This window comes from Maylandia zebra, linkage group LG15, assembly GCF_041146795.1.
Source record: "Maylandia zebra isolate NMK-2024a linkage group LG15, Mzebra_GT3a, whole genome shotgun sequence".
In the NCBI taxonomy this organism is placed as follows: domain Eukaryota; kingdom Metazoa; phylum Chordata; class Actinopteri; order Cichliformes; family Cichlidae; genus Maylandia; species Maylandia zebra.
This window is the reverse complement of record NC_135181.1, coordinates 17,381,357-17,403,102: the sequence shown is the minus strand read 5'-3', so window position 1 is coordinate 17,403,102 and position 21,746 is coordinate 17,381,357.

Below are 21,746 nucleotides of genomic sequence, written 5' to 3'. Positions count from 1 at the left end.
GCTCCTGCTCGGGCAGCGCGAGCTCCTCCCGCTCGCTGAGCTCCTGCTCGGGCAGCGCGAGCTCCTCCTGCGGCTCCCGCTCGCCGAGCTCCTCTGCAGGCTGCTCTGCAGGCGGCGCGGGCTCCTCCCGCTCGCCGAGCTCCTCTGCAGGCTGCTCTGCAGGCGACGCGGGCTCCTCCCGCTCGCCGAGCTCCTCTGCAGGCTCCTCTGCAGGCGACGCGGGCTCCTCCCGCTCGCCGAGCTCCTCTGCAGGCTCCTCTGCAGGCGGCGCGGGCTCCTCCCGCTCCTCAACTGGTGGCTCGCCGAGCGGCTCCCGCTCCTCAGCCGGTGGCTCGCCGGGCTCCCGCTCGGGCAGGGCAGGTGCGGGTGGCGAAGCAGCAGCCGGTGAAGAAGATGGCTGAGGGGTGACTGCAGGTGGATGAGATGACGGCGGCGCTACAACTGCAGATGGTGAAGCAGCGAGTGGTGTGGAGACCGCTGAATGAGGCGGCGCTAGCTGTACCGTTGGCCGGCTTGCAGCAGCGTCAGCGGTGTCACCATCCACTGTAAACAAAAAAGCAGACGGGGTGAGAAATGAAAAAGTGTCCTTATTACTCACCACAGCCGGCTCTTGAGATGTCCAGGAGGTCGGCTGCGGTGAGGAATGCCGACGGCGCGAATGTCGTTTCCGGGTAGACGTCGGGGCCGGCATGTCGGGCTGAAGAACTTCAGGCTGGCCGGGTGGGGGGGCAGCCTGGATCGGAGAGTGGAGGTGAAGGGTGTTGAGCAGGAAATCCGCCACAATCGGAAAAAGATTGTCCAACACCCAGGGAAAACAAGTCAGTGTTTCCTGCAACCGCTTCTCCACAGCGCACCGTAAAACCTCCGCGTGCGCTTCCAGCCACAGGTCTCACAGGTCCATCTGGCAGGATCGTTCTGTCATGGTCTGGGTGGCAGACCGTGGGGGGATGTTGGAGAAAGGACCCAAACGCTGGACTTAGTGGAATGAGCAGTGGATTTATTTACAGTGAGGTAAATGTACACCATACAATAAATCTCCAAAGTGCTACCTCGACTCCCGTGACGTGTCTTCCCCTAAGTGCTGGTATCTCGTGCTCTCTGCCCTGTGCCTTCGCACACCCCATGTGTCTTGCAGTCCTGTGTTCTGCTGTCCTCCTGAGAAAAAACGACAGACACAGCCATTATGGCACCAACTCCAGCAGGCATACACTGACCAGCACTATCAACACTGACATGGAGTCTAACTCAACGATCCTGCCCCGGAGGAAGCTCCATCGCTCTGTTAAGTACGAGCCCGATCAGAAGCAGGTGTGTGAGAACCTAGGCGTGACCGGCAGCCGGAAGGGCCACGCCCATCAGGCCTGCAGGTGGCTGTCCTTCATTCTTCAGTCACACCCGCAGACACCCACACACCCACACCAGCATGGAACACAAGAGCACAGTGCAGCAAACATACATCCAATACACTAATAACAATAATAATAACAATAACAATAATGGTTCACACTGTTCACGAACCCCGAGTCCCCGGAACCGGATCCGGGACATATATACAACAACTATTTACCTAAAAATGAAACCAATGGCTCTGGCATTTTTTTGTACAACCATTTAAAACTTGCCACATATAATTTGAATTGCATATATTTTTTTTAATCTGAACTTTTTTCTACATGGCCTATCAACACAATTAAAACTGGTATATAGTTTGAAGTCTGCAATTTCAACACAAGTTGAAACAGAAACATAATGAGGCTGCATTTTGCTGCTATGTCATCTTAAATTGGTTATCTGTGTCTGTTTGAGATTCTTGCATAGAGCTATCAGCATTAGCTGATAACATAGCCCTCCGCACTGCTGTCCAAATCCCATTACCAAAATGCTATAACTGAGGCGCCGGTTAGTAAACAAACCAATTAGTTATGTCACAGAGCCCATCTTCAACATACAGTCTATGCTTTCATACGTTCACTAGCTACTTGCTAACATTGTTTGTCTTTGCAGATGACATAGAGCAAGGTTATCAAAGATAAAAACAACTGTACATGGTTGAAAATGACAGCAGCAACAGGGAACTAAATCACAGCAATAAACTTCTTGTCCACCTAGTCAGTGGGTAAGTATTCATATGGCCTCTTTGGTAGTTACATCTTGCTAGTATCAGGTCAAGAATTCAGAACTGCCTGAATTCTTTATGGCACAGGTTTAAAAAAAGCGCTGGAAACATTTCTTTGGTCCACATTAACAGCGATAGTATCACACAGCTGCTGCAAGTTTGTTGGCTGCACATCCATGATGCAAATCTCCTATCCCACCGCATTCCAAAGGTGAATTGAGATCTGTGACTGTGGAGGCCATTTGAGTACAGTGAACTCATTGTTATGTTCAAGAAACCCGTTTGAGATGATTTCAGTTTTGTGACATTTTGAATTATCATGCTTGAAGCAGCCAGAAGATGGGTACACACCGTGATCATAAAAGGATGGGCATGGTCAGCAGTTATACTCAGGTAGGCTGTGTTGACTAAATGATGCTCAGTTGGTAATAAGGGATCCAAAGAGTGCCAAGAAAACATCAGAAGCAGCCTGAGCTGTTAAGTTATTTTTCTCTTTTTTTGTATCACTTTCTGTAAACCCTAGAGATGGTTGTGTGTGGGAAAATCCCATCAGATTAGCAATCAGCAGGCTGAAATGCTCAGACCCAAAAAACCTGCCATGCAGAGTCACTTAAATCACATTTTCAGTAGGCCATCTTGACAACGTCTACATTCCTAAATGCAGTGAGTTGCTGCCATGTGATTGGCTGATCATCCATTTGTGAAATCAGGGCGTTGAACAGGCAGTGAGTGTACATCATGTTCATATGAAAAAGGGAAAAAAAACACTTTTTGTACAATTTATTGCACAATATGGATTGGCTCTTTTTTATATAACTACTAAATGTAAATAATATTTTACTCACTCAAACATTCATTCTTTAGGGGGTGATCAATTTAAGGGTTTTAAATTCAGAAGATTCCCAGGAAATGATTTTTAAAAAATCCCCAGGAAAATAACACAAAGTTATTCTATGAACTCGTGCAGTTTTGTTTATGTTCTATGAAAATGTGGGCCAACAACAAAAAGGTTATAACCCCGTGGACTTCGCTCCTTCTTTTTTTAATGTGCCACAAAATCTGCAAGGTTTCGTGCTGATAAAATTACACTTGGGTAGCAACAACACTCTGTGATTGTGAGAGCCATTGTGCATGTTTTTATATGAGACACAGTAAAGCTGGTATGCAGCAGAGCGAGGTGACTGGGTGGAAAAAAAAACACAAGGAACACGCAGTCTGAGCCACAGTGGGGAATACAGAGAAAGCTTTAAACCAGAAAATCTCCCCTTAAATTACAAGAAGCCAAAGGAACAAGAGATGCGAATAAGAAGCCAAGAGCACGACGGGCAGAAAAAGAAACAAAGAAAAAGAAAATACAAGAGGCAGATAGAGAAAGGGAATAAGCCCTGCAAACATTTAGACAAAAGGTTCTTCCCTGTATAAACTGAAAAAAGAATCAATAAATGTATTTATTTGTGGCGCCCTGGAGAACTGTCTGCTGTTAAAAATATATATTGCCCCATCTGGCACCAGCAAATATAAATAAAGCTTATCTTGACAGACAGCCCAGGCTTTCTCGAGCTTCTTTGTCCTGAATCAACCCACTGAAGTGTTTGTTATTTTAAGCGTAATGATTATTATATTGCACGATAATAAACACATGAAACACAGAAACGTACATGCACGCACAAGACAAATTAAAAAACGGTCTTAGGGTCTACTAAAAGAGTAACTGTGATGTTGATAAAACTGATTTCTGTTACATTTTATGAAAAGAGGTCATTTTACTGACACTGAGTCTTTTCAAAAGTCCAGCAAGTTCATCTTCCTGCATGGTTCCTTTGCTAAAAATAAGTCTTTTTGGTGCCCAGGAGGTTCATCTGGCACCTTGTTGCAGGCAAGTTGCACATATTCATTCTGCCCTCTGCCCCGAAACAACACATTTTCTTCAAATAGACTTCTCCCCAAAGCAAAGCACTGGTAAATCTGTCATCATACTCATCCAATAATGCCATAAATCAGCAGCCTGCAGCTTATGAGCCAGTGTGAGTTTTAAAACTGGGTTAACATGCTAATATTTTTATTGCGTGCACTGATGTTTATCCTTTTTTCCCCAACTCCAACATATTCTCCTTGCACTTAAAGGAACATGAACGTAAAGATGACTGAAAAATAGTCGTCAGTCTACGGGAAAACTTCATCACCGCTGTGTGTTCTGCCCTGTTAAATCCAGCAGATGGGGTCAGAACTCCAAGCACTCTTTGATTGGGGTTATTGTGACTTCGGTCTGCTGGGAGAATATTGTTACAAAGCCTCGAGAGCTCAGTCATTTAAAGTATTTTATCTTATGTAGTATATAAATATCATCCCTGCTGAGCCCAAACAAGGCCACATATCTTAACTGAATTCAACGGTTCCTTCTCTGCACCATTTTAACCTCAGCCTTTCCATAAACCTTTGGTCCGATCAAAATCCTTCTGGTTTTATTATGTCTCCTTGGACGTGGATAAAATAAACACTCATGTCTTTGAAGCTGGACTCAGAAGGAAGACAGCATCTCTGTGTTTGCTGTCTGTCAGCTACAGACAGGCACAGGGTCTGATTAATGGATCATGTTGATTCCTAATTGAATTAATATTTGCGCAATCATTTTAAATTCTATACAGCAAGATTTTTAACTTTGCTTCATCAAAAAAAAAAAAAATGGTTGCAGACTATGTATTTCCTGAACAATGCATCCATCTGTTTTCTGACACATCTATATATGCATCCATCCAAATGCCTGCTAGTTTGTGTTTCTGTGATCGCTGGCGTGTTAAACGAGATCGCTGGGCGTCCGTCAGCACATCAGCCTGCCTCTGTGTTTGCCGCCTCTGTCCCTCACAATCCTCCAAGACACTGAAGCTTTGATGCCTGCTGTCACCAGAACATGAGAAACTGTCATGTCTGACAGCCGTTTGGTCGCATGGCATGGAGAAAGTGCCTGAAGGAGCGGACAGCCTGCTGTCATGGCTGATCATCATGAGCTACATGTCTCTCACCCTCACAGAATAACCTGGAAAGATTTCTGACCAGTCTATTGCAATTCGTGACTACTGTTGGTTTTGTTATCATGACTCTTTAAAGCACAACAACTACTTGCATAATGTCAAGGTGTTTCCTGTGAGGCACTACTGCCCTCTATTGGCCAAATCAGCCAACATTTCCTTTTTTTTAAAGAAATGTTTGTTCAGATCTCTGTCACTTAAAATCTTGTGTCATTTTTTTATAAAGAATCTCTATTTTTCATCATTCTAATGAGCTGCAGTTGAAGGTACATGCGTTTATGCTTTAGTAGGTAAGCATCCACATAACTGCAATATCAGTCACGCTTGAGTGTGACAAAGGGGACAGCAATGCAACAATTAGTCCTCTTTTCAATGTAGCACTCTCCTGTTTTATTACCTATGAGCCTTGTTTGAATGGTTTTGCTGATTCTCCTGCCTCAGTAATAAAGTCACCTATAAATCTGTTTAAACAAAGGTCAAGTAAATTAAAGGAAAATAATAAAGCACTCAATGTCACCTAATGCTTCTGCTCAAGTGGGCAAATTTAGAAAACAAAATGTCACATTATATCAACGCCGGTGTGCCAAGTGTCTGCGCAATAGGCTCTCAGCTGAATTAGAAATTACAGTCATGTTCAACACTAAATGTCAGCTGTCTACACTGGTACATAATGAGAAAGTAAAAATGTTAAGCCTTTTGAATCTCATTGAAGTTAAACTACAAGAAATACCGACTGTGAAATTAAATAATGGAGCTGCACAGTGCATGAGCATTTTCGAGCTGCTCTGTGTACGCTGCATTCATTAACAGCGCTTCTCTGAATTAAAGCAAGAACTGAATGAATAAACTTGCCTTTTTGGTTATGCAGTACTTAACGTTAATGGAAGGAAAAGATTTAACCAGACAGGCTATAATGGAAACTTCTTTTTTTTGGTTGAAAAAACTGACCCCAAATTGCCACTGTTAAAGTTTGTGTACTTTTAGAAAGGTAATGTAATGAAACGTGAAATATCTGAAGCACAGCGGTCATAGCTTTGACACTTTTGCCACAAGTCTTCATTAGATTTTAAACAACTAACCAAATCATATTATTTCCATAATCTCTACTTTTGTAAATGCCCCACAAAACCACGTGACTGCTGTAGATATGCGCTCGCTAGTCACTTTATTAAGTACACCTGTTCAACTCTTTGTTAACACAAATAACAAATCAGCCAATCACATAGCTGCACCTCAATGCATTTAGACATGTACAGACTGTCAAGACGACCTGCTGAGGTTCAACCTGATCATCAAAATGAGAAGGAAAAAGTAATTTCATTGACTTTGAATGTGGTTCTTGGTGTTGGTCTGTATTTCAAAAACTGCTGATCTGCTGAGATTATCCCACACAGCCATGTCTGGAGTTTACAGAGAAGGTTCTGAAAACCCACCAAACTAAGAACAGGAAAATGAGCCTCACCAATAATTGGATCATAGAAGATTAGAAAATGAGTTTTCTGATGAGTCTCAATTTCTGCTGTGACATTCAGATGGTATAGGCTCAGAATTCAGCATAAACAACATGACAGCGTGACTCTATCCTGCCTTGTACCAGTGGGTCAGACAGCTGGTGGTGGTGCAGTGGTAAGGGTTATATTTTCTCTACATACTTTGGACCCCTTATTACTAAACTGAGGATCATTTAAACTGGACTAGGTGAGGCTAAATCCTCCCTTAGTTATGTTGACATAGGCCAAGACTTTTGAGTTGTTCTTCACTCAACTTTTTCACTTACTATGCGTTTATACACCACTCTGCCTTTAATAATGAGTTATTATGGTCTCTCACTCTCTTGCTGTTTTCCTCCCCTCACCCTCGTGGCAGATGGCTGCCCTTTCCTGAACCTGGTTCTGCCCAAGGTTTCTTCCTTTTAAAAGGTAGGTTTTCCCTTATGCTGTTGCCAAGTGCTTGCTCACAGGGGTCATCTGATTGTAGGGGTTTTCTATATATTTTTGAGTTTTCACCTTACAATATAAAGTGCATTGAGACAACTGCTGTTGTGATTTGGCGCCATATGAATAAAACTGAATTGATTTGAAAATTAAACCCCCACGGCCTGCTTGTGTGTTGCTATTAATGTCCACAATGTACCCATCTTCTGGGTGAACACATCACCTCACAAAGCTAGGATCACTCAAATTGGCTTCTTGAACATGTTACTCAAATGGCCTCGACTGTCACCAGATTTCAATCTGATAGAGCACCTTTGGGATTTGGTGGAACAGGAGAGTCTTATCATGGAGGTGCAGCAGACAAATTGACAACTGACAATGGTGTGATGCTGTCATGTCAAGATGGAGCAAACTCCCTAGAAATGTTTCCTGCAACTTGTTCAATCGTAGAATTAAGAAAAAGGTTGGTCCAACCTTGTACTAGCGAGCTGTACCTAATAAAAGGCTGCTGAGTGCACACCAACACATAAGATGTGTGACCCCAATTTCTATCTCCCTTTATTGGATAGTAAATTGAAGTGAATCTAATAAAGAATGTTGAAGGCATGCAGCATGGACTCAATCAAGAAATCAATCAAAAACGTAGCTAAAACCTGCTTGCATTTTTTTAAAGTCTGTACATTATGCTTACAAATTAAAGTCCAAACACCTTTTGTCAGACTGCTTATTAACAGTTCACATTATGGGTCTAAATTTACATTTATTTTCCTCTGCATTACAGCCTTCCTACAACCTATGGAAGCCAGTTTCCGCCACTAAAAAAATCAACAAAAAAAAAAACATGTATCCATAACTCGAAATTTCAAGTTACTTTTCTCTAAATATCGAGTTAGCTCTGCCAATCAGTAATCTACGTGAACGAGGTCACTTTCTTGTTACCCCGAAGCATATGGTGCAGAGTAACGCACACTCAAAACCAGATCGCAACAAATTGACGCTTTCGCGAGTACGTTTGCTGATAGTAACGCCATGTGATTCAGCAAATAACACAAGGATTTCATCATTTTTGAAGCCACGCTGAAAAAAATCAGCAATCTATGCATTCATGACCGGATGTAACACCGGCAGCTTAGCTGTAGCATTTGTACCTGAGGGCTTCAGCTTCCGGGTAACAAGAAAATGACGTCATCCACATAGATTACTGATTGGCAGTGCTAACTCGAAATTTCGAGCTACTTTTCGCAAAATTTTGAGTTAATAAGTCAAAATTTCAAGAAAATAACTCAAAATTTCAAGAAAATAGCTCGAAATTTCGAGTTATGGATTCTTTTATTTTTTAGTGGCGGAAACGGGCTTCCATATACAACAGCAGCTCAAAGTATTTAACATCAAGTGTGTCATATGGTTCAGATGGACAGGGAGAAACTGCAGCAGGTTGCGTGACAATTGAAAATCTACAATTTTGTAACCACTAACTATCTCTGTGACCACCCATTTAAAACATATTTTATTGCCAACCACTTCATGTAGACACTATTTTTATTTATTTTTTTAGCCTGAAGTATTGTTGGAAAATTGCTAGGAAAATGCAGATCATTATTGACGTCATTTCTCGTTTAAGTGGCTTCAGGGTTGTTAAAATTGTCTCGTTCTTCCATGTTGTGTGTCGCCGTATTTAAGTCCTTCACTAAAACTACTTAATTCACTGAGCTGTGACCTGAAGAAGCAGTCATGCATTTCTATGTTCGATTTAGAACAAAGGTCAGAGCACCTGAGCTTGCATTTTCTATTGATTATTGATTTAAAACTTCATTACAATAGACTGACCTGTCCTGCAGTAAAGCCTCTGCAGTTTCCTATAGACTTGTTGAGTGTGCAGCTGTCATCGCTCCTTGATTCGCTATCTTACCCAAACCCTGCATGAGTCGCAGAGAGCTGGAGGCGCCCCAGGTGAACGCCGGCTTCCCAGAGGGATGATGCGCTGCGGTCTGAACGTATGTGACAGGCTGAGAAAATCCTAGGTTAGCTCTCCGCCTGTCTTTAAATTTTAAACAGCAGTGACAAACTTTAGATCTCTTACAGGTGATTGATTTTTTAAAATGCAGTATCAAGAGCAGCAACTATTTTTTTAGGGTGGCATGAAGTACAGGCTGCAGGAGGCACAAGCAAGCACAAAAAATTGAACATTGAATATTAGATATATTTTCTCTGGACAGTGTTACAGTTATGCATTATACAAATTACATAAGAGGTCAGCCTCCTTTTGCATTCATCATCATTATGATTCTCAGAATTGGGGAAAAGGTTGCCATGGGGATATTTGCTGGCTACCGTTCACCAGTACAGGTAATTGTTCCTCTTCACTGTCTCTCTCATGTCCTACTCATTCAGTACTTTACAGGCTGCTCCAAAAAAAAGAAAAAAACATACATACAAAAATGAAAGAAAAAAATGTTGCCTCTCATTTTTGTGGATTGTTTCTAATACTTGTTTTTTCACGTGACACTTGAGATGAGACTGAAACATGAGATTGAGGATTCTTAGTTGCTTGCGTTAATGTCAGGAAATTAAACTCTGAAGATAAACAAGAAGTAAAATGTAAACTAAACCTCCAGCACTGAAAAATGAGGCCGACAGAAAAGAGCCAAAAACGGAAATGCATTTCGTCACACGGCCATTCAATAGACAGTTTATGACCACACATAAGAGGCTTGACCAAAAGTCCACATTCTTTTTTTCTGAAACACAGCTGGGACAGATCCACCAGCATTTCAGCATTTCCATGGTGTATCAGTCCAAGAGTACAGGGATTTTGCAACAGTTGCTCAAGACGGGACATTCTTCAGCAGACTGAAATATCCTCTGTATTTGGTTTGTTTCCTTTTTTGTTTTCCTCTGTTAAGAAGGCATCGCATCCACTATTTGAGTCAACGAATCCGATAAAACCTATCCCAGCAGTCAGGGCTGAAACACATAGATGAACTGTAGGTCACCTGTCTGTTGAAGGGGTGAAGAGAAAGTTATATACAAACTGTGCAATCTTTGGCATTTTTTGTAGATCCAGCTTAACACATTTTGCCTTTTTGCACTTGGCTGCTAGTAGCAAAGTTTCTAAATTACAATTTAAAATTTGTATAAACACAACACCAGTTTGTCTTTTCAAATAGGTGCCTTTAATATGCTTAATTAAGTTGATGATTAGGCTAGGGTTAAAGAGTGATTAGACTAGCTTAGCAAAAAAAAAGTTATCATTAAATGGTCGGGTACAAGGAGTGGACTGAAAATGATTGAAAAAGCAGCCAATGTTCAAAGAAAAGCTTTGATCCAGTAGAAAATCTACTGCACACAATACCCAAAGAAGATCAGGTTTTATGTGATGAAACTGTAGACTGCAGTGCCAAAGGTATGAAAAACACAAATCTTTACCTTTCCAGTTAGAAGTGTATTCTGTTTTTTTTTTTTACTCACAGAAACATCAGGTGTTGTTTTAAAATGTAAACACATCTGCACTTTAGACAGGAGAGAAACAGAGTCCTTCTGAGTAGGAAAAAGGAGTCTAAGCGGTTCTACATCACCACCATCACCTCTGACAGAACCTGTCAGGTTTTATGCATCAACAAAAATATATTACTGATGAAAGACGAGAGGCACAGGTGAGGACTGCGAACAAAAGGTGCCAGCTGAGCTCTGGGGCCAAGTCTGCATTGATGCACATTTAAATGACACTGAAGCTTTGAAGAATACATCCTAAACATATTAACAGCTAGTTCTATAACATGCACAGAGAACACTGAGGATTTTGGAAAGACTGCTGAAGAAATGTCAAGCTTTCAGATGTAACCATGATGACCTGACACTAACAGAGATGACACCTGTCATTTTCACACCTACACACTAACTCTGCACTCACAGGAACAACCCTTAAAACTGAAGGGCTGAGTGTGATTGCGTAAGCTAGCTCACTAAGAAAGTCCAAGCAATTTCCATTATTTATCTTTAAAGGTTTGACGAAATTACCATTTAGTCATCGCTTGTATACAATAAAAGAGTCACGTGACATCCTGCTGATGGGTTTCAGGCCGAGGTAATTGCTTTGACTCACTTAAACTCACACTAAAAGAAAAAGAAAAGGCTGTCGAGGCACACGACTGTGACAGTTTCTTTTCTGGGCTGCCAGGCAAGCTGAGCTAAGCTGGGTGCAAAAATTGGGTCTCTTGGCCCTGTTGCTCCCAAACAGCTGCCTTCCACTTGTCACACAGGCTTCTTTTATTTATTGAGACCGCAAGAGACACATTTCAAATATCATAGACCAAAGAAAAACCCTGTTGCTGAGCTGTCCTTTGTTACACACACCCCAGAAAGTCAGTGAGATGTGATATAAGAAAGAGTGTGTTCAGGGGGTAATAGCAGACCAACGGGATGAAAATGAAGACAAGACCAAAACATTCAAACTAGTCAAAAAAAAAAAAACAACTTAAAATTTACAAGTCAAAAGAGCCCTCAAAAGCTCTCCCTTATTCAAAAGTTTCTATGTAGACTTATACACCTCAGAATCAAAAAAGAACCCCGCACTATTTGAGATGTTCTTTAACAAGTTTAGTGTACCTGTGATCAACCCAGACAAAGTAGAACAACTCGAAAAATCCATAACTATACAAGAGATACAGCAAGCAATAGATAATTTACAGAACTCCAAAGCTCCGGGTCTAGACAGTTATACTTCGGAATTTTACAAGGCCTTTAAAGACCATATCTCACCCCTGTTACTAGAAGTATATAATGAGGCGCTGGACAAAAAAGCCCTACCGCCGACTCTATATCAGGCAAGCATCTCTTTGATCTATAAAAAAGAAAAAGATCCTTTAGACCCGGCTTCATATAGACCAGTGGTTCTTAACCTGGGTTCGATCGAACCCTAGGGGTTCGGTGAGTCGGTCTCAGGGGTTCGGCAGAGCCTTCGCCATGGCTCATTTTGTGCACCAGTAAAAAAATCACATTTTATTTTTCACTAAAGAGGGGTTCAGTGAATGCGCATATGAAGCTGGTGGGGTTCGGTACCTCCAACAAGGTTAAGAACCACTGATATAGACCGATCAGCTTAATTAATGTAGATAATAAGATACTTGCAAAGATTTTGGCAACACGCCTGGAAACGGTTCTGCCAACAATTATATCTCAGGACCAAACAGGATTTATTAAAGACAGGCAGCTGTTTTTTAATATTAGAAGACTTTTAAACATTATCTATACGCAAGACAAGCATAATCCTAATCCTGAAATTTTGCTTTCTTTGGACGTGGAGAAGGCCTTCGACAGGGTCGAGTGGGATTATCTCTTCTCGACCCTGTCGAGGTTCGGATTTGGCCCTTAATTTATTTCTCTGGTTAAACTACTATACATCCAACCAAAAGTGTCGGTACAAACAAACAATGTCCACTCCGACTATTTCGATCTGAATCGTTCAACAAGACAAGGCTGTCCTCTTTCACCTCTGCTTTTTGCATTGGCTATTGAACCTTTAGCTCTTCTACTGCGCTCAACAGACGAATATACAGGGATCAGAAGGGGAAAAGCAGAACATAAAGTCTCGCTTTATGCAGATGATTTACTACTGTATATTTCTAACCCTGCAAAATCAGTCCCAGTAATCATGGAAATTTTGCAGAATTTTGGAGAAGTGTCAGGATACAAATTGAATTTATCTAAAAGTGTGCTATTCCCAGTCAACTCTAAAGCAATAGGTAACCCAAGTTGTTTCAATACCTTACCATTTCGGGTTTCTAATCAGTTCTAATATCTTGGAATAAATATCACTCAGGATTATTATGGTTTATTTAAACACAATCTCTCTAAATTATATGATGAAACCAAAAATAACATAGACAAATGGATTAATCTACCAATTTCACTAGCAGGGAGGATAAACATTGTTAGAATGAATATTCTTCCCAAATTCTTATTTTTATTTCAGTGTATCCCTATTGTGATTAATAAAGCCTTTTTTAATAAATTAGACTCCTTAATATCCTATTTCATATGGAACAGAAAGAATCCAAGAATCAAGAAAAGCTACCTGCAGAGACTGACATGTCAGGGAGGGATGGGGTTACCATGCTTCCGTCTGTATTATTGGTCATGTAATGCTCGTTCCATGCCGTTTTGGTTGCGGACTAAGGGGGCCGACTGGACAACGATGGAGAATGAAAGCTGCTACCCCTCCTTATTAGAAGCTATGATCTATTCAGCTCTCCCTATCCCTAAACATGACTTTAAAAATCCTGTAGTCTCTCATACAATTAAAATCTGGACACAGATAAGGAAACATTTCGGGTTGAAGGAAGCTTCCATACTAACTCCACTCATGAATAACGCAACATTCACACCATCACTTTCAAACATTTCATTTCTCCAACGGAACCACAAGGGGCTGCACTCAATAAAGGATTTATTCATCAACAAGGTTTTTCCCATATTCCGGCAACTGCAAGAAAAATTTGACTTGCATAGTAATGACTTTTTCAAATACTTACAGAGCAGAAGCTTTGTAAGGAGGCTTTTTCCATCTTTTCCAGGTCGGCCCCCAGACTCTGCCTTAGATAACTTATTTCAGTTTGATCCACTCAAGAAAGGACTAATAACAAAAATTCACAACGCATTGTTACAACTGGATGGAATTGACACACTTGACTATCTGAGAGAGGCCTGGCAGTGTGACCTTGGTACGAGAATTACAGACAATCAATGGACAAAAGCCCAGGAAAATGTACACTCTTCCTCTGTTTGCATTCGTCATGGACTCTTACAGTTTAAAGTGCTACATAGACTCCATTTATCAAAGTTGAAACTGTCAAAAATATTCCCCAATGTAAACTCGTCCTGCGAAAGATGTAAACAGCAACCTGCTTCACTGGCGCATATGTTTTGGAATTGTCCCTGTATAGCAACATATTGGAATAATGTCTTTCATATCTTGTCTAAAATTCTAAAAAAAACACTTAAGCCAGACCCAATCTGTGCTTTATTTGGAGTGAAGCCGGTTGTTGTAGACCTATCAGCCACCCAAAATAATGTGATACGTTTTGTGACGCTGCTGGCACGCCGTTTGATTCTACTAAATTGGAAACAAAAGGTGCCTCCAACCACATCAGCGTTAATACAAGATTTATTGAGACACTTGCAGCTGGAAAGAATTAAACTCCTACTAAAGGGGAGGCTGGAGGAATTCCATTCAACCTGGCAACCTTTTATAGATTTCTTCAATACTGTACAGATATAAATGATCACTGAGCCTCATTGGTAGTTCGATAAATAACATCCTCTGTCCAACGTTGTTTGTTGTTGCTTTTTTTTGTTTTGTTTTGTTTTGTTTTGTTTTTACTTTGTTTAATTTTTATTGTATATATGTAATCATTTATATTTGAATCTTAGTTGCCTTTATGATAAAGAACACTGGAAAACCAAATAAAGAGATTTGAGAAAAAAAAAAAAAAAAAAGCTCTCCCTCAGGTTATGTACTCCAGTCCGAGTGCTGACTGCTGAGTTGAGTCAGCCGTGCACAAACCGTTAACTCCACAGGATAAAACAGCAACCTCTGAAGCTAAATAATGAAGTGCCAAAAACTACGGTTTCTCCAATGGCCACTTAAAGCTGGCTTTAAAAGTGAGATAGTCCCTCCTGTAGTTGCAAAAAAGCAAAGTCCAAGAAAAAAAGAAAACAAAGGAAGAAAAACTACTTTCAAGTCATTGAAGAGAATATTAGGTTTGTTTTTAGCTCCTACGATAAGCTTATGAAATAGCTAGTCATCTATTGTCTGTCCAACCCTTCAAAGTTCACAAGAATCGTTGCACCTCCGACAGCAATGCTCAGACTTTTTCTAATAGGTTTTGATCCAACTGTGCTTCTGGTCATGATTATGTTTGTCATTGTCATTACTGCCAGAGTAATGGTCAGGTTTTAGTGAAACAAGATTATTTTGTTCTGGATATCACTGTTTGCGACGCTTGCCTTCTCAATAGATTCTCATTGGTTTCTTTCTTGTGATGGGTGAGCCGAATGAGCTACTACACTACGGATATTCTGGTTTAAATTATGTTCGTTCTGAAAGTCAGAAAGGAGAATTATCCAGGATATATCCTATTCCAAGTTATTAGCCAATGCGAATATAGCTTCCTGAGTTCCTCAGTGAGTTTGAGTGTTGGGCATGACACATTAAGTTATTGCTGTACTAAATTCAGTAATTATAATAAAGTTATAATTGTGCCTACAGTAGAATAAGAGTGGTGACTGCTTTAAAATCTCTGACTTTGCATCTGTCTGCCTGCCATCATTTGGGCACTCCACATTAGCACCACCACTCTATTCATGTCCTTAATACATACTCACACTTGTTCTGTCCTCAGCCTCCCATTTGAAACCAGCACAATGGAGCTGCTACAGCACCTGCACTAAAGGAACTGGGTTCAGTTGCCTAGCCATCACTCTAACTAGACATCATCATTTGATTCCACTTATTACCAGTAATGGCTACAAAAAATAAATTATACATTTGTTTGTTTAAAAAAAAAAAAAACTTTTGTGCTGTGTTTGTATGTGAGTTCAATTTACATCTGTGTGCTTGTTGTTATTTAATGTTTTAATGATACCAATAATGGCTCTGTGGACCACTTAGTGACTCATTTTCTCAAATGAAAATAAGGCTTGACCGCTGCATAATGACGAGGAGCATATTAAATTATCATTAACGTTGTTGTGCATTTAAATGAACTAATCACCTTTAATGCTGCATTGTTATGTGGTGTGTTTCTGAGACCTCTGTAGCTGTGGCAACGTTTCTGTTCATGTACAGGATACACCTAAATGATGAGTGATGCACAAATATAGTTTTCTTTGTGACGCAGCAGAGAAGTCCATGTTCCTAAGCCTTCTTTTATAGCATGGCTTCAAGCAGGAAGGCAATTATCATTCAAATGTTCTCATCACACTGAGTCTCTGGCTCCCAATTATTGTGTAATTGAAGTCTCTGGGTTTATGTTCTCAGGCCTCTCTGTCAGCCAAGCACAGAATAGCTGATCAGTAGTTAAAAGCAGCTTCAGCCTTTCTTGTTTTCAGTACTACATTCTACCAAAACCAAAGTCCTGTACAATCTGGTCATTGTTATATAAACCTTAAATAAACTATTTTTTCTTTACCATAGTTTCTGTTATTTATTTCACCAACTGAAACAAGTTACAGTTGTGGTCAGGAGCTTACATACACTCATCATGGGCATGAATGTCATGGTACTTTGGGGCTTTTAATGATTTCTTTGAATTTATTTTTGTATTTCCTTTAATCTACACACAGCCAGAAGTATAGATACAGACTCAAATATATTCCGATAGTTCTACAATAGCTTTCATCTTTTACCGTATTAGTCATCATGATTGACTACAACTGGTAGTTACTCTTTGCCAGCATGAAAAGGGTTCCTCTGGAAGCACTGACTGAACTGACAGATTTTTAGAACAATGGAAAGATCCTAAAACTCAGTGAAGATCTAAGAAGGAGATCTATACATTTATACAAGTTATTTGAATGTCTAAGCACTTTGCTAAACTGTGAAGGAAGACCCAAAATCTCACCCTCAGATGTGAGGAAATTAGGTCGTATGTTCAGGAATAACCTAGGAACCACCAAAAGTTTCAAGCCTGCCATGAACTGGAAATGCTTTTTGGCCATAATACCAAAAGGTGTATTTGGAATATGGAATATAGGTGAGGTTTTTAAACCTAAGAACAGTGTAACTGCTGTCAAGCATGCTGATTATCATCATGCTCTGGGGCCGTTTTGCTGCCAGTGGTACTGTTAGGTTGCACAAAAAAATGGAATAATGAAGAAGGAGGAGTACCTCTAAATTCTTCAATTTCCGCTTCAATTAACAGCTAGATGACCTAAATCTGGATAAATTTAGGTGTTCCAGCAGGACAATGATGTCAAATACACATCATGGTTTGGAATGTTTAAGCAGGCTAAGATTAAGCTTCTGAGGTGACCTTTCCAAAGGCCTGACCTCAAGCCTAAAGGAAATTTGTGGACTGCTAAAAAGCCAGGCCCACTCCAGGAAACCAACCAATTTCAGTGAAGTCTTAGACCACTCCTCTGCAGAGAAGTCAATCATCCAACCAGAATGTTCCCATTCTGTGCGCATATTTATTTACCGGTTGGGTTAGAATTAAATTGAAAAAAAAATTCCAAACTGTGCAACCAATTCTTGTTGGGTCTTTTGGGGGTTTTTTTAAAAGTAATTTAGGATGTATGCTGGACAATCATTCAGCCCTGGGAAAAGAAAAGTCCACAATTACCGTAACATTCATGCCCATGATGACGTTTGTAAACTTATGACCATTTATTACATTTTCCATCATAAACTACCAGCTGTGTATAACAAGAAAAGGCAGAAGTAGTTTGGTGCCTTTATATGCCCTCAGACTTTGACCCAAGAGGCTATTTGTGTTATTTATAGTCAGTGTTTATTTCTTGTGGAAGATTATTTTTATTACTTCCCACAAGCAGTGTAAATTGTTTAGAATTAACAGTTAAATGGCACAAATGGCACATCATCAAAATAACATCAAAATTCCATTCAAGACCATTCTTCCCAAACGGGGATGTTGCATAAAGTTTGGGGATGTGACACAACCAAAAGGATTCAGTTTTAAGTCTGCTGTTTGCTATTTTAGCCACTCTGGGAACCCATCAGCTCGTCTGCGGACTTAGCCTCCGAGGTCAAGGGACAGTTTTTTGGGGCTTCGAGTGTAGCTAGCGGATATACAGGCCAACTTTCAGTTTTTCCACTACATTTTTTTTTCTAAATAAAGCTATGAGCAACTATTCAGATGATAGATGATGTTTTAAGATTGCATTTCAGCTAGGGCATTCCCTTTTCTGCTCTCTTCATGACCTGTTTGCCTCCATGCACGCAACAGCTTGCTCAAACCTGATTGGTGAATAGAACTCTGACCACAAAGTCCTGCATATTAAAAGGCAGATTTTAAACTAATTTCATTGAGTCTAGTTCACCACTTGTCAAGATTCTTTAATGGATGATCACTATCAGCCCTTAACCACTTAGCCAATTAGCCCTGAATATTTTAACCTAAATCCTGATTGTTGACTAACTATAATCTACATCATCTCTTTACAAAAGATACTACAGTTTCTAACATTATAGGCAAGTAATATTGTTGTTTAGTTTGCAGGACTTGTTAAAAATACTATACTAGACTTGGTGAACTCCTCAAACAGTCTTACCTGTTATCTTTGTTGTCAGAGTGTTGTTTCTACTCTTCACCAGCAGCTCACTTATGGCTTTCAAACTGTGCAGCCGAACGATTCCACACCAGACTTTGTAAAACTGGTTTTTAAGCTGGAGCCTTTTGGAATCATGAACTGATTTTATTTAATATGATGGTGGTTTATATTTCTGCTAGAAGAGCCTCTGCTTTTGGCTGTTTAGGTTCCAGTTTATAATAGTCCTCCCATTTTTTTATTTCAAGAGAGCATCTTCTTGCTCCTTTGACATTTTACCTGAGTCTTTGTTCAAAAAATGCCTTTCAGTCTATCAGTCCCTGTGTGCTCAGTAAAACTGATGCTTCACTCTGGTCAGGTCCCTGTCTATTTTAAGAATGGCATCATCCTGCTTCAAAAAAATTCTAGTTACATACCAACCTTATAATTAGATTTTATTGCTGGGTTTCAAGAAAAGGTTTTGAGAAGCAGCTTACAACTGTTCTAGAAAAATACGACATTATTGATCTTTTTTTTTATCTTTTTCTGGTGATTATTTCTCTGAAACTGCTCTTGTTAGAGTCTCCAATGACATTTTGGTGTATGGTGATGCAGGACATTGCTCTGTTATACTTATCTCTGTTGATCGTCACATTATGCTTGATTATCTGAGTTACTGGGTGGGTATAGCTGGGCCTGCTTTTGAGTTTACCAGATCCCTATCCAGCACATTTCAAGCACGCTGAAGGACATTTCTTTTCGCTGCTATGTAAGTGACATCATCTCTCTCTTATGAGACCCAAGACGTTTCTTAGTTAGAGAACTTGCATAGGTACTGTAATAAAAGTTGAATAGTTGGCAATTATTGTCAAGTTAATGAAGAAAAATGAGAAGACCTTGTTTGTGGCTCCAACAAACTTGAACCCAAGGTAATGGAAACTCCAGGTTCCCTTGACACATCCCTTGAGTGAACTTTTGACTCAGTCTTTCTTAAGAAGGAGCAAACTTACAAAATATTGGTAAGTTGAGTTCTTTTGTATCACACACTGAATTGGAGATTATTCATTCATGCCTTTATTTCATATTATTATTTAGATTTATTCTCTGTTTACTTGTCTGAACAAAACCTCCTTAAAATATCTGAAGTTCTACTGTAAGGCTTCTGATCCACTCGTATAAATCCTTGTATCGCACATTTGATAATTCTGTTACACTGACTCTCCATTAAAATCAGGGTCCACTTTGAAATTCTAGGCCAGTGAACTTTTACATCCATATATGCTCCGGAGGTCCCCTGAGGTTAAGTGGTTAGGACCTGATGGCTTTGCATGATACAAGACATAGCACTAAAGAAGAGAGAGTTTTAAAAATGGTGGCTGCCAGTTTCTTGAACTCTCTCTCAGTGAACCCAGAAGCTGGGGGCTCAGTGATCTCTTTAAAAGTAGGCTAAGCTTTTTAAATCTTTTTAAATTTGCTTTAAATTAACTTTTTGTCTTTGATTGTCACGTACCTTGTAATATTTATCTTGAAATGTGCTACATAACTACTGTTTATTTTAATGAAATACACAAATTTAAAATTATATGACTAAACAACATTTCCATGCTACTTTGTCATAGCATTTCCATCATTATCTTTGGTTTTACTTCTTAATGGCACCACCGAATTGATCGTGCCCACTGACTTGGTAAACAGCACCTAAAATCCAATACTATCTTCCATAAAAGGGAAAAAAACAAGGACGGTAACCAGTGACGACAATTCCTGCTTAGATTACAATAAACCAAAGCTGATAACAAATACAGACTTTGTTCTCTCACTTCAGTTACTCAAAAATCTGTCATGTGCTCCTTCTTACAAAGACGGCAAAGAAGATTAAACTTTTGCAGTCTAGATTGCAGCTGCTATAATTTGCTGTAATTAAAAATGTTGAAGCATGTTTTACTTAGTTTTTTTCAACTATCTTTGCAAGTCACATAACAAGAGACAGTTTCAGACTAATAAAAGATGGGGGGACTCTTTAGTTAGCATGCCTAAATTCAGCAGCTTTTCGAATGACAGAATACATTAGAGTTTTTATGTAGGTGGTAATCCACTGAACTGCTTCTAATACATCTAGACATTGACCACCCCGTTAGTCACAATAACAAAATCCTTGACAACATGACTAAAGCTCAGCCACAGCAGCAGTAAACTGAAAATATTGGTATTTTCCTGCAAGTGCAAGGAGTCCTCTGTACATGGTGCCTTATGAGGGGATTTTCCAAAGAATACAAATGGAGCACAAATCTTGTTGCCTGAGGACACCAAAGGGAAAGCCAACATTTCAAAGCACACCTACATCATATTGATAGTGGTACAAAATATCCTCCATGTCTTCTTTTGATTGGATGGAAGCACTTTTTTCATGGCCCATTTGGGCCACATCAACCTACCACAACACCTGCAGCTTCTCTGCATGTGTCACTCATGTATGATTTTTTTTCAGTTTTCAAGTTCCTCTATGACATAAATTATTCCCATAACCTTATCAGTAAATTTTACACCAAGGTATTGCATCTGATTCAAAGACACAGAACACTTTTTTATGGTTTTTCTCAAAAGTGATGTTTGGTTTCCGTTCGTACTTCTTTAGCATTAACCACTGACAGATGATGAATCCAGCTGAGGCCATGAGAAACGAAAAACCTTCTGATGATTTCAGCCAGACAGTTCTATTTTTATGCTTCCTTTAAGTTGCGAGTTGTCTGCAATGGTAGTTAGCTGCGTCTCACACAAGAACGTGACCCAATTTTCTGTCAGAGATTAGGTTATCCTCCTCAGTGTCAATCACTGCCTTTGAAGCACTTTCAGTATCACACTCTCTTATGCCATTTTTATTTCCCAGCAATTACTTGAACAAACTGGGTTTCACTTTGATAGAAGTTTAAATTATTTTATGTTATTTTTTTAAGTAAGCAGAAATTACCTCTCTATGTATCGATACACAATACTCAAACAGTAAATAGTCACTTTATAAATTTTTGTGCAGCTGTCCAATATCGTGCAAAGGTCTTGAGCCAGATGTTATCATAATTTTCTTAAATGGTCTTGTACAATAGTTCTCCAGGCTGCTTTTCACTTTCAGTCCAGTCCTGGGACCTGCTAATTTTCCAGAAAATTGACCAAGGAATGTTTCTTTTTCTGTGTTTGTTTTGTTCTTTTGTCCACTTAACACTGAGTAAATGAGTTATTTTAAGTTTTATTTTTAGGCACTTAGTTACCAGAAACCAGCTGCAAATTAATAAGTTAATTAATTAATTAATTTCAATTAAATAAAAAGATATTTTTTCCTAATTCTTTGGGTGAACTTAACAGTATTTGATTAATAGTTCGGGGAGGTTTTGTACTAACAAGGTGAATCAC